The sequence below is a fragment of the Ranitomeya variabilis genome, chromosome 4 (assembly GCF_051348905.1).
Source record: "Ranitomeya variabilis isolate aRanVar5 chromosome 4, aRanVar5.hap1, whole genome shotgun sequence".
Classification (NCBI taxonomy): Eukaryota; Metazoa; Chordata; class Amphibia; order Anura; family Dendrobatidae; genus Ranitomeya; species Ranitomeya variabilis.
The window spans coordinates 757,890,108-757,904,570 of NC_135235.1; positions in this window are offsets into that span (position 1 = coordinate 757,890,108).

Genomic DNA, 14,463 nt, shown 5'->3' on the forward strand with positions numbered 1-14,463 from the left:
TCATCCTGGAATCTTTGGTACCAGGGATTTGGTGGCTAGGTCCTTCTGGTGGCCTTCCCTGTCGCGAGATGTGCGAGGTTTTGTGCAGTCTTGTGATGTTTGTGCTCGGGCCAAGCCTTGTTGTTCTCGGGCTAGTGGATTGTTGTTATCCTTGCCTATTCCGAAGAGGCCTTGGACTCACATCTCCATGGATTTTATTTCTGATCTCCCTGTTTCTCAGAAGATGTCTGTCATCTGGGTGGTGTGTGACCGTTTCTCTAAGATGGTCCATTTGGTTCCCTTGCCTAAATTGCCTTCCTCATCCGAGCTGGTTCCTCTGTTTTTTCAAAATGTGGTGCGCTTGCATGGTATTCCGGAGAATATCGTTTCTGACAGGGGAACCCAGTTCGTGTCTAGATTTTGGCGAGCGTTCTGTGCTAGGATGGGCATTGATTTGTCTTTTTCGTCTGCTTTCCACCCTCAGACTAATGGCCAGACCGAGCGAACTAATCAGACCTTGGAGACTTATTTGAGGTGTTTTGTGTCTGCGGATCAGGATGATTGGGTTGCCTTTTTGCCCTTGGCGGAGTTTGCCCTCAATAATCGGGCTAGTTCTGCCACCTTGGTTTCTCCTTTCTTCTGTAATTCGGGGTTTCATCCTCGTTTCTCTTCCGGTCAGGTGGAGTCTTCGGATTGTCCTGGAGTGGATGCTGTGGTGGAGAGGTTGCATCAGATTTGGGGGCATGTGGTGGACAATTTGAAGTTGTCCCAGGAGAAGACTCAGCATTTTGCCAACCGCCGTCGTCGTGTTGGTCCTCGTCTTTGTGTTGGGGACTTGGTGTGGTTATCTTCTCGTTTTGTCCCTATGAAGGTTTCTTCTCCTAAGTTTAAGCCTCGGTTCATCGGCCCGTACAAGATATTGGAGATTCTTAACCCTGTGTCCTTTCGTTTGGACCTCCCTGCATCTTTTTCTATTCATAATGTCTTCCATCGGTCATTGTTGCGCAGGTATGAGGTACCGGTTGTGCCTTCCGTTGAGCCTCCTGCTCCGGTGTTGGTTGAGGGTGAGTTGGAGTACGTTGTCGAGAAGATCTTGGACTCCCGTGTTTCCAGACGGAGACTTCAGTATCTGGTCAAGTGGAAGGGCTACGGTCAGGAGGATAACTCTTGGGTGACAGCCTCTGATGTTCATGCCTCCGATTTGGTCCGTGCCTTTCATAGGGCTCATCCTGATCGCCCTGGTGGTTCTGGTGAGGGTTCGGTGCCCCCTCCTTGAGGGGGGGGTACTGTTGTGAATTTGGTTTCTGGGCTCCCCCGGTGGTTTCTGGTGGTACTGCACTTGTGTGCTTCATCTCCTCTGTTCACCTGTTTCCATCAGGATGTGGGAGTTTTCTATTTAACCTTGCTCCTCAGTCATTTCTATGCCGGCCAACAATGTTACCAGAAGTCTTTCTGTTGCATGTTCCTGCTCCTAGACTACTATCAGCTAAGTTGGACTTGTAGTCCTAAGTTTGTTTTGCATTTTTGTTCCAGTTCTCTGTGATTGATTATTTCTGAGGCTGGAAGCTCTTGTGAGCTGAAATTGCCACTCTGGTGTCATGAGTTGATATTAGAGTCTTAAAGTAATTTCAGGATGGTGTTTTGAAAGGGTTTTCAGCTGACTGTGAAGTTCCCTTTTCTGTCTTCCTACTATCTAGTAAGCGGACCTCAATTTGCTAAACCTATCTTCATACTTCGTATGTCAATTTCCTCTGAAATCACCGACAATATATGTGGGGGCTACTGTCTGCCTTTTGGGGAAAATTTCTCTAGAGGTAAGCCAGGTCTGTATTTTCCTCTGCTAGGGTCAGTCAGTTCTCCGGCTGGCGCTGGGCGTCTAGGGATAAAACGTAGGCACGCTACCCGGCCACTGTTAGTTGTGCGGTAGGTTTAGCTCACAGTCAGCTCGAGTTCCCATCTTCCAAGAGCTAGTCCTTTTTGTATGCTTTACTATGTTCTCTTGCCATTGAGAACCATGACACCTTTCCTTTGTTGGCGCCAAATCTGTTCTGCCTTTGGGGCTCCGGCCTTTATAATATCAGTAACTGCGCCATCAAGGTCTCCTGACCAGGTGCACCCTCTAGACTCTTCCCTCCGGAAACCCTCCCTCTTCCCATTGGTGTCACATGGTCCCGTCTGGACGGCAGATAGCAGTCTGTACAAATGCAGCACAGCCCTGAGGAGTCTTTTTTATGACTCTCCTTTTTACACCCCTTATGTAATATATATGATGCCGCTCACACAGTATAATGTTTCCACAGTACTGGCATCTCTCGTAAAATAGGGATTTTCACACTACCGCACACAGTACACACAGTATAATGTTCTCATAGTACCGCCATACCCCCACACACAGTATAATGTTCTCATAGTACCGCCATGCCACCACACACAGTATAATCTTCTCATAGTACCGCCATACCCCCACACACAGTATAATCTTCTCATAGTACTGCCATGCCACCACACACAGTATAATCTTCTCATAGTACCGCCATCCCACCACACACAGTATAATCTCATAGTACCGCCATACCCCCACACACAGTATAATGTTCCCACAGTACCAGCATCCCACCACACACCGTATTTTATTCCCACTATAGTGGCTTCCCACAGACACAGTATAATGTCCCCACAGTCACTGACTACTTCTGGTAGTTAATAATTACTCACTTAGCCACATTTGTGGTGGAAATACTAATGAACCCAGGATCTATGAGATATTTACCATACGATAGTTGGTTAGGCAGGAGTGTGTCATCCATAAAGGTAGCCCACTCGGTTGCTATGATGCCTATGAATTGACAGGGCTCGGTGGGGTGTGGTATTGGTCACCCTCTCCTTCCCATCATCACAATTTCAGCGATATCCACACTCCCATGACGGTGATACCGCTGAATAGATTAGTGAATCGGAGTGGAAAGCTCCTGATCCACCATTCAGCCTTCACTTCTGAGTCTGAGACTCCGTGCACTGCAGGCACAATGACGTCACTACATCATACCTGTAGTATGGAGCCTCAGTACTCACACTGCACAGACCAGAGCAGCGCTCCTCAGGAACCTGGCTGGCTGAGTAGTGTGGGTTTTTTTTCAAATTTCAGGAATTGTGGGGGCATCATATTAAGGGAAGAGCTGCTGGGACTCTCATACTGAATGTGTGGCTGGTAGGGGCCATTATACTGGGGTTGTGGTGGACTGTAAATGCCTCCATACTGAGTGGGGTGTTTTATTTTGTGTAGCAGGTTGTGGTGGCCATAATTAGAGATGAGCGAATATGTTTGGAAAAAGATCGTCAAGAAAAAGTTGGCATGAATATGGTACATTCGGATTCATGATCGGTAGCACAAGCATTTTTGTTAAGATCGGAAAAGTCGGTAACATTCTGTAAAAGACATAATAGTAGCCGGCAATACATGTGCTATGTTTAGTAAAATCACAGCCACCGATGTGGGATACTGGGTTCAAATCCTGGCTCTGCCCTGTTGGACATAATATACCAGTATTGGTCCATAACACTATGCTGCCTACCTCAATAAACATGAGTGTCACGAGCAAAGAGAGTCATGCCGGCTCAGAAGTCACCTGGATTAACGATGTCCACGTCAGATGTCGAGGAACTAGGACAATCTGATGATAAATGGGCTACTGGACCAAACCATACATGAACAGGGCAAGAGAACCTGGATCTGATGAAATGCTACTGTAACAGCAGACCAAATGGGAGAGGATATATGAAGCGTATGAGAAAACTCTGGATGAATACAAGACCTGCATGTCCACTAACTGAAAAACAACTAGTCACTAAACGTTTCAATATCATAAAGAAGTATAATTTCTCCTTGCGGAGAGGGAAATGTTAAGCATGTCGGGATGAGGAGGCTTAAAGCCGCAATGCTCCTCTGGGAAATATGCAAATTGCCTCTTCAGAGAGGAAGAAGACTAGAACTCTAGTGCCACCTATTGGAAGTAGCAATTGTAACAGTCAATGTTGACCCTTTAAAGGGAACCTGTCACCCTGTTTTTTCAGTATGAGATAAAAATACCGTTAAATAGGGCCTGAGCTGTGCGTTACAATAGTGTATTTTGTGTAACCTGATTCCCCACCTATGCTGCCTATATGCCTTACCAAAGTCGCCGTTTTTCGCCTGTCAATCCAGGTGGTCAGATCAAATGGGCGTGGTGACATCGCTGTTTCTTCCCCCAGATCTTGCTTATTTTTCCGTTGGTGGCGTAGTGGTTTGTGCATGCCCAACTGCCGAATCCACAGCGCAGGTGAAGAAAAAGAGCGCGATCTGCGCTATTCCCCTGGTGATCGGTGGGGGCGACCATCTTCCTGTGGCCGCGCGTGCGCAGATGGAGCGCTCTGCTGCCCGGGGCTTCAGGAAAATGGCCGCGTGATGCCGCGCGTGCGCAGATGGGGATCGCGGCGGACATTTTTCTGAAGCCGAGATGCAAACTCGGCTTCAGGAAAATGGCCGCCGCGATCCCCATCTGCGCACGCGCGGCATCCCGCAATGGGGCGACAGGTTCCCTTTAACGAGCCTTGTCACATGAGTTAGGATAAAAGTCAAACCAGAATCTCAGTTTGCAGTTACTGTGTTTCGGGGTACTGCCCCTCGTCAGTGCAAAGTAGAGATCTAGTTTGGCTGAGTGAGAGGCATCTGACCGGTATCCAAGAAGAATCATTTCTCCTTGTGGAGAGTAACATGTTAAGCATGTCGAGATGAGGAGACTTAAAGCCGCAATGCTCCTCTGGGAAATATGCAAATTGCCAGAACTAGTGCATCTAGGCCTCTTTCACACTTCCATCTTTTTGAATCCGCCGCAATGCAACGCATCCGGTATTTTAACGGATCCCCTAGACGGTTCCGTCAAAAAACTGGATCTGTTGCATCCGTTGTGTCCGTTTTTACCATTCTTTTCATCCGTTTTATTGACGGATCCGTTTTCCATGCCTAAAAAAATGGGAGTCTCCCAAATGTGATTGGCTACTGTAAAATAGGGAAACCTATATATTGACTGTTTTTACACCCCATCTTTGACAGGGTTTAGAGGGTTTAGAGAAAGTGGTAGAGATGGAAGGAGTGCTTGTGAAGATTGCGAACGTAGTTACTGATGTTATTTTTGAGACCAATAGGCTGGAAATAATAGTTCGGGAGAAGGAGGCAGCACCAAGACGGAGGATTCTTCAACAGCGATGCCTATGGATACATCCCATAAACGCACAGCGGATGACCCGGGGCGTGTATTCAACTCTCTACATGGAGTTGTGGCAGAACCCGGATACATTTTTTAATTACCCCGTATTTTCCGGCATATAAGACGACTGGGCATATAAGACGACCCCCCAACTTTTCCAGTTAAAATATAAAATCTTCTTAAAAGTCGGGGGTCTTCTTATACGCCGTATGTCGTCTTATAGGGCCGGTGACTAATGTGCCTTTTGGGGGGGAGTGGTCCTGATGACGAAGAAGGGGCATCTCACAGGAAAGTGTGAGTGGAGTATCCCCCATTACCTCATTGTAGCTGCAGTGTGGGGTGCTGGGGAGCGGCGGCGGCCACCGCCCCACAGCACAGCACCCATCTGGCACAAAGAGGAGCAGCAGCTGCCGCCTCTCCCCAGCACAGAGACCCCATGCTGCAGCTACAATGAGGTAATGGGGGATACTCCACTCACACTTTCCTGTGAGATGCCCCCTCTTCGTCATCGGTCGGGACCACTCCCCCCCCCCCCACCCACCATATGCACATTGGTGTCTGCACTCGGCGTACAAGACGGAACCCGGCGTATAAGACGACCCCCAACTTTTAAGAAGATTTTCAGGGGTTAAAAAGTAGTCTTATACTCCAGAAAATACAGTATGTTCGGATGAGGCCAGAACACTTTGATGTTTTGTTGGAACTTGTTGGGGATGTCATCCGAAGCAAGGAAACATATATGAGGTTTTCCATCTCACCGGCGTAGCGGCTGATGGTGACACTGCGGTAAGCCTTCTTGTTATTTTATTTTTTTTAACATTGTTCATATTTAATGCCATGTAAACATGTTTTAACCAATGGAAAACCACATCAGCAGTGAGCATGCTGCAGAAAATACTGCGCTTAAACACTGCGTTGCATTTTCTGGAGCATGTCAATTATTTTATTTTTTGTGCCCATTCCACAGTGTTTAACACCTGCTCCATAATAGGAATGCACAGATGCAAAAATTCTGGTTTAAATGTGCACTAAAACAGAACAGAAACTTCCGCAGTGCCGTTTATCAAAACTTTAAAAAAAAAATTATAATATTTTTGAAAATTGCTTCAAAATGTAATGTTGGTCTTTGCAATTTTTACTAACATTTTTATTTTGGTTTTCACAGATTCCTTTCTACCGGAGAATCCCTAACTTCACTGCATTACCAGTTCTGCCTCGGAATATCGACAATTTCCGGAATTGTGAAAGTGACCTGCCGCACACTCTGGGATACTTTGCATCAAGAATACATTCCAAATTCGACTATGGACATCTGGATGCAGAGTGCTGAAAATTTTGAGAAACTCTGCCATTTCCCAAATTGCTTTGGTGCTGTAGATGGCAAACATATTCGTATTTCAAAACCTGCAGGATCTGGCTCAGGGTACTTTAATTACAAAAAGTACTTTTCAATAGTACTCAAGGACATAGCGGATGCCAACTGTAAATTTATTGCTGTGGACATTGGAGCCTATGGCCGGTCAAACGACTCACAAGTCTTCAAAACTTCTCCGATGGGCCGTTGTCTGTATGGAGACAGCTATGATTTTACACCAGCAAGGCCACTCCCGGGAACAACTGGACCACCTATGCCATTTGTGTTGGTGATGAGGCATTCCAGTTGTCACCACACCTACTAAAACCTTATGCAAGCCGAGAATTGACCCAAACTAAAAGAGTATTTAATTACCGCTTAACTAGAGCCAGACGAGTGGTGGAGTGCGCGTTTGGCATTTTAACTGCAAAGTGGCGAGTGCTGCTAACTGCCATAAAACTGCACACAGAGACTGTGGATGAGGTTGTCAAGGCCTGTGTGGTGCTGCACAATTATGTGATTTCACAGGAGCCAGTTTCCATGGATGATGAGGACTCTCAGACAACCTTGTGGGATTACCAAAGCAACTCTGTTCGGGCCGCAGGTTCAGTTTCCAGAATGAGGGACCACTTTGCTGAGTATTTCATGTCACCTGAAGGCAGAGTTCCATGGCAAGACAACATAGTTTGAGATCTTTCTTTGATGTCTCTGTGAATAATGTTTCTGTACAAAGTGTTATGATTTTATTGACACCAAGTTTTATTACTTAGTTCCCTAAAGTTTGGTATGCTTTCTAATAAACCTAATATGTTATACCTTTTAAACGTGTGTTATGTTTTTGTACCTTTTTTTTCTTATCATAGTTAAATGAAGACCCTGAACAATAAAATAGTTTTGAAACCAAGCAAAATTTTATTTAACATATTTTTATTATAATTTTTTAAAATAAATATCCAAGCGACTGCTGTGTTCACTGATGCGTGTTTGCACCATGTTGAACCCAGGAGCCACTTGCTCTCCCAAAATTTTGAAAGAGCTCTGGAAGGATGCATTCAGATGCAAGAACTCAGGAGCATAACTCCTTTCCTGACCCCTCTGTCGCTGCTGCCACGAACCTAATGGGGTCTAGAGGTGGCAGGATCAGAGGAGTGGGGTAAAGGGAAAGCTAACTCTTCACCAGCAGCTTCAAGTAACAAAGGCTGCAAGGATGCTCCAGTGCTGGAGGCGGTTGAAGTGGATGGGGCAGAGAAAGTGGATGGGGCAGAGGTACCGGAAGGGCCAGATGAGGGGTCAGAGGGGTGGGGTCTACCGACGTGGCCCATGGTGGTGGACTCCTGAGAGATCGCTCCAGAGAGGGGTCCAAGGTAGAAGCAGGCTCCCGAGTGCTACAGAAGGTGCCTTGAAATAGAAAAAAAACAATTAATATATTGATAGGAAAAAGCCCTGCCTGAAACCAAAAAAGTTAGACAGGTAAACATGGTGAATTGTTCAATGGACTGTTGAATATTTACCTTTTCAGCATCGTTGCCTGGAAGAATGACAGGGCATGGCTGTATTTGTATTGTGGCCTGCGTCCTCTTGAGCCACTCGGGGCCTGCATCTCCTTGTTAAACTCCCTCCTGAAGCGATCCCTGAGTGACCGCCACCGCTTCCTAACCCTTTCACCTGTAAAGAGAAGAATGAAATAAAAAAATGGGTTAAGTACAACACATTCCGAGCTGCTCCAGAATTTACTGAAATTTGACTGCTTACGTTCTCGAGTCTGCTGCCTTGGATCAAGGTCCTCCCAGTTGCCTAGAACATTGTGACATACTTCCAACCAGAACCGACGTGTGACTAACTGATCAGCATGCCTGCGGTCAGCCATATTCCACAGCGGCTCCCGCTCGCGGACCTCCTCGATGAGGCGGTCCACATCAAGTCCACCGTCATCACCATCCGAGTCGGGAGCACTCTGTGAAGACTGTGAAAAGAGCAAAAAAATAAATAAATTAGTACACTGAAACACAAAAGTACCAAGAGAAAAAAAAACTCACTGCTGGCTGACCACTGCAGCGATTACGACGCCGACTCTGGGAGCTGCTGGGAGGACCTTCATGTGCAGCAGACTAAATAAAAGGAAAAAGAACTATGTTTGAGGTAGGCATATGTTGTATGTGTACTGTGATGTATGATTAAGTGTTTTGTATGTGTTGGGTGCTCTGTGATGTGTGAAGCGACTGTTTCGGCACAACTTACACTCTGTGCGCCCGCTCCTTGTATTTCTCCACCCATCTCGTCTCCTTCTGAGAGGCCCTCGGCTGCTTCAGCTTCCTGTGAAAACATAATGCATATAGTGATTTAACAGAAATTTTAACTAGATCACCAAAAACAAATTTAATTTACCTCACTACGCAGACGCTCTGGAGGAGAGCTCCCAGAAGAAGACATTTTCTTCTGGCTCGGTGGTCTCTGGTGTATCTGCAAGTATAAAGACACTTGTAAGCTACTATACAAATTAAATTCAAAGCTTTGTGGTCTTTAATATTTACATCAGGAAACTGTCTTGCTTGAATGGTGGTCCCTGCTGTCACGGTGGTCCCTTCTTGTTGAGTGGTCCCTGGTGGATCTGTAAGCATAAAGAATTTATACTTAGACCCACAAACCCCTCAAAGTAGCTAAAGTAAAAGATGTAAAAACCACCCTGCTCTAATGATCTGAGCAATGTTCAAGCAGGCCAACAAACGCTTTGAGAAACAACCCCCAAAAAGTATACCCAAGGAAGACCTGTCTGAGCTGGATTACCTAGTTCAATAATGTGCAAGCTGTAAAACCATTTCCCCCCACCCACAAAAAAAAACCCCTCATGTAAAATTGAAATGCTTAAACACCTGTTGAAAATGTATAGACCACATATGTGATTTGGAACGATCCCTTTAAAACTTACTTTAAAAAAAAAAAAAAAAAAAAAACATTACAAATTTCCATTAACCTTTTATATTAAAAAATAAACACTCAACCAACTGTGTATTTTATGTGTGTACATTTGTACATACACCAGTTTAAAGGGACTCTGTCACCTGAATTTGGAGGGAACAATTTTCAGCCATAGAGGTGGGGTTTTCTGGTGTTTGATTCACCCTTTCCTTACCCGCTGGCTGCATGCTGGCTGCAATATTGGATTGAAGTTCATTCTCTGTCCCTCTGTCCTCCGTAGTACATGCCTGCACAAGGCAATCTTGCCTTACGCAGGCGTGTACTATGGAGGACAGAGAATAAACTTCAATATTGCAGCAAGCATGCAGCCAGCGGTTAAGGAAAGGGTGAATCCCCGCCCATATGACTGAAAATTGTTTCCTCCAAATTCAGGTGACAGAGTCCCTTTAAAGTTTACCTTTGTGAAATGATACTACGGACATTTTGAATAAAAAAAATTTAATATTTCTTTTTTATTTTTAGGTTTTTTTTTACCATCACAATTAGGAGCTACAATGCTCTTTATTTGAAATACAAGCACATTAACTGTAAAGGTTTTCAACAATACAATTAAAAAAAAAATGTAGAGAGAAAAAACCAAACACACAAACACACACGCAAGACACATACTTACACCACATTACACACACACACTGAAACCACATGCTGCACACACCACACTACTTTTAATTAAATACATCACAGTAAAAAAACATGCATGCGTACTCACCCAGAAGCACACACGCACGCGCACGCGCCCAAAAGCACACAGGCGCACGCACAACACATGCACACGCACAAAAGCACATAAACGCATGCACACGCACAAAAGCAAAAAGGCACACACACAGTGCACACGCACGAAAGCACTCAGGCGCACGCAAACACACAGATGCACAAATGCACATGCACACAGGCATACACAAACACACAGACGCACTCACAGACATGCACACAGAACATGCACACAGACGCACGCAAAAATGGCAGTACTCACACTGGCTGGCAGGCCTCTAGTTGGACGCTAGCTTCTGGCAGCACAGTCAGGCCTCTGGCTGAATTGGTTTTATAGCAGGCCTCTGGATGCTGGCTGGCTTGACGCTGGCTGGCTTGACGCTGGTTGGATGCTGGCTGGCTGAATGCTGTTTTCTTGCTTCTTGCTGGCACATTTGGGGGTGAAGCCCCAGGCCAGGTTTATATAGATTTGGGGGTGTCTGGCCAATTGGCTACAAAATCCTGATTCTGAGCATGTTCAGTGTAAAAAAAACGGATTCCAGCACTGGATTCCGTCATGCGACGTGTCACGACGGATCCTGCGTCAATAGGCTTCCATTCTAGCCAACGACGTAAGCCACAGGATCCATCGTGACACGTTTTTCCGACGCAGACAAAAAACATTACAGTCAATGTTTTTTCCAGACGACGGTCCGCCAAATTCCGACTAATCCAGTGCACGTCGTACGCGACATGTGCCAATCCATTGCAATCCGTCCCTAATACAAGTCTATGGAAAAAAAATCAGCAGCGTTTAATCCGCAAACGCAAGTCCCTGAAAAACGCTTACAAGCGAGTACAAGCGCAGCGTTTTTTTGTGCATGCGTGAACGTTTACGGTTTAAAAACGCTGCGTTTCCATGCTTTTTCATGTGTTTTTCCATTCGTTTGCATTTTATTGCGCATGGTGGAAAATTTTACAGGAGAAAAAACTAGATAACCAGACACCGCCAATGGGACTACAGAGGGTGTGTATTATGGGATCTCTATATATAGACCCTTTGGACTGCTGAAATCTTAACAGTGTGCTACTGTATCCTGTGTCATGATGGATCTTCCCATGGATAGCTTTTCAACCTGGATCTAAGCATCAAGCTTTTTATTGCCTGTGCGTTTGCTTGGGAGCAACACCGAAAACGTGAAAGACGGAGAAGGACACGGCGTAGGGGTTTTTGGCAACACCCCATTATAGAACTGCGGGAGAGCCGTGGTGTATATCACACACTGTATGGGGAGCTTAATGACAACCCGGACAAATTCCAGGAATATACCAGGATGTCGCAAGCCTCTTTTTTGGCGTTGCTTGCTCGTGTTCAAGGAGTCATCAGGAGACAGGACACCCAGCTCCGTAGAGCGATTCCAGCAGAGGAACGTCTCCTGGTTACCTTAAGGTACGTAATAATTCTAAACAAATGCCAGTCATAATTATTGTTGGTCTAACATGTATTCTTTGCATTTTTGTAAATTTTTTTTCTTTATTTTTTTACAGATTTCAGGCAACTGGAGAATGCTTGTCATCCCTCCACTTCCAGTACCGCCTTCGAATTTCCGCCCCGTCCGGAATAATTTCCGACACCTGCCGGGCTTTGTGGAATATTCTCCATGAAGAATTTATACCCATACCCACCGAGGACATGTGGATGGAAATTGCTGATAAATTCTGGACTGTGTGTGATTTCCCCAACTGTTTGGGTGCGGTGGAAGGGAAGCACCTCCGGATTATCAAACCAGCCAGAACGGGATCACAGTTCTTCAACTATAAAATATATTTTTCGGTAGTTTTAATGGCAATAGCCGATGCGGACTGTCACTTCATTGCCGTGGACATTGGTGCTTTTGGCCGTGGCAACGATTCACAGACTTTCAAAAACTCGGATATGGGCCAACGTCTTTATGGCAAAAATTTAAATTTTCCACAGCCACGACCTCTCCCCAACACTCAAGGCCCACCAATGCCATTTGTAATGGTTGGGTATGAGGCCTTTCAGATGAGTGAAAATCTATTGAAGCCATATTCAAGTCGGGACTTGAACCGCACAAAACGGATCTATAACTACAGACTAACCAGGGCCCGCAGAACAGTAGAGTGTGCCTTTGGGATTATGGTGTCAAAATGGCGCGTTCTTTCAACAGCCATAAATCTAAAAATAGACAGTGGATGAGGTGGTAAAAGCATGTGTGGTTCTCCACAATCACATTCTGGCTAAGGAGCAACCCACCATTGAACTGGATGAACAAGTTGCAAACCCTTTGCCTGATTACGGCATCACCCGCTGCGGTCAACTGTTGAAGTTGGCCACATGCGGAACCAATTTGCTACCTTTTTTGATTCTGAGATTGGACGTGTGGCATGGCAGGACAATATTGTGAAAAATGTCCTGTTGGCTTCGGGTCTGTAACAGTTATGTTTTAAATGATAAAAATGTTTATTGTTAATTAAATACGTGTTTTATTATTTTGACCATGTCTCCTATGTATTTCCACTACAAACCATTTTGTTTTGTTGGGCGTAGGTTGTTGACGTCATTGCGTCCGGACTCGGTTCACCAGTAGCTATTTGACGCAGACTGAAGAGACAATGGCTGTTTGGTGCCGTCACATTAGCAGTATTTGTTCTGTACTTAACATCAGTATTTGTAAGCCAAAACCAGGAGTGGGTGATAAATGCAGAAGTGGTGCATAAATGCAGAAGTGGTGCATATCTTTTTATTATACTTTTCCACACATTGTTACACTCCTGTTTTTGGCTTACCAATAGTGATGTAAAATACTGAGTAAATACTGACAGTGTGACGGCAGCCTACAAAACAGATCTATAGACATCAAGTCAGTTGTCAGAATTAATGAATTCATGATGCACAAATAAAGGACTCATTAATTCATTATTTCTGACACATGTCCTGGTGAGTATAGATATGCCTTGTATGAACTCCATCGTCCCTTCAGTTTGTGTGAAATAGATTTTATGTACACAGAAGATAAAATGGAGGTAATACAAGGCATTACTCAACTCACCTGGTCAGGTGTCATAAGTAATGATTTTTGGAACACATGACCTGTTGAATATAGTTCTGCTGTGTATTCAGCTGTGTATTACCACCATTCTATCTTCAGTCTGCGACAAAAAGTCAAAGAGTAAACAGAAATAAGAGTTTTTGGAGAAAATACAAGTATTATTTTTTTGGGCCACCTCATATCTCTACACCAAACACACACAAAGCTTCTGTGTTGTACTAACTAACTACTGGAGCTAGGAGGTGGCCAAAAAAAGTGTTTGGCACATTTTTTATTTGGCGCACGGTGTGTGTTGCCGGCGGCGAAATACACAATTAACCAAATCTTATTGGGGGCAAGCGCCTGCTTGGGGTTGATTGATGGAAATGGGGGGTGTGGAGCTGTGAGGGTTGGCTAACTGTGGACGACGCAGGGGTGGCTGGAGAAGGTGCAATAAAATTACTGGGGTCTGGAAATTCGGGAATTGGGCTAGACACATGAGAGGGCAGAGACACACTGGAAGGGTGAGACAAACCAGACATTACAGACACATTGGGAGGTGAGGGGGGAGGGATAGCTATTGTCTTCTTTTTTTTTTGCCTTTCCCTTTCTTGGATCGGCGCTGTTGTCCTGGGAGCCTCGTTGGGCTCATTTGTATTGGCCTGGCTGTGGTGGCCGACCTGTCACAGTCCATGTACCTTTGCAGCAGCATTGTTGTGGTGGCGAGGAATGCCAGGGCAGGGTCTGGCAGCGGCATTGCTGTTGTGGTGGCGGGGAACGCCAGGGCAGGGTCCGGCAGCAGCATTGCTGTTGTGGTGGCGGGAAAGCCAGGGCAGGATCCGGCAGCGGCATTCTTGTGGTGGTGGCGGGGAATGCCAGGGCAGGGTCCGGCAGCGGCATTCTTGTGGTGGTGGCGGGGAACGCCAGGGCAGGGTCCGGCAGCGGCATTCTTGTGGTGGCGGGGAAGGCCATGCCAGGGTCCTGCGGCTGCCGCATGGTCGTGGCAGTGGAGGAGGTCCAAGCAGGAGCAGCAGTTGTCATGATGGTGGCGGTGGGCTGTCCAACAGCACTCGGCATGGTGGTGGTGCTATAGTGGTGTCCGGCAGTGCTTGGAATGGAGGTGGCCATGCAGTGGTATGCAGCAGAGGTCGGCATTGAGGTAAAG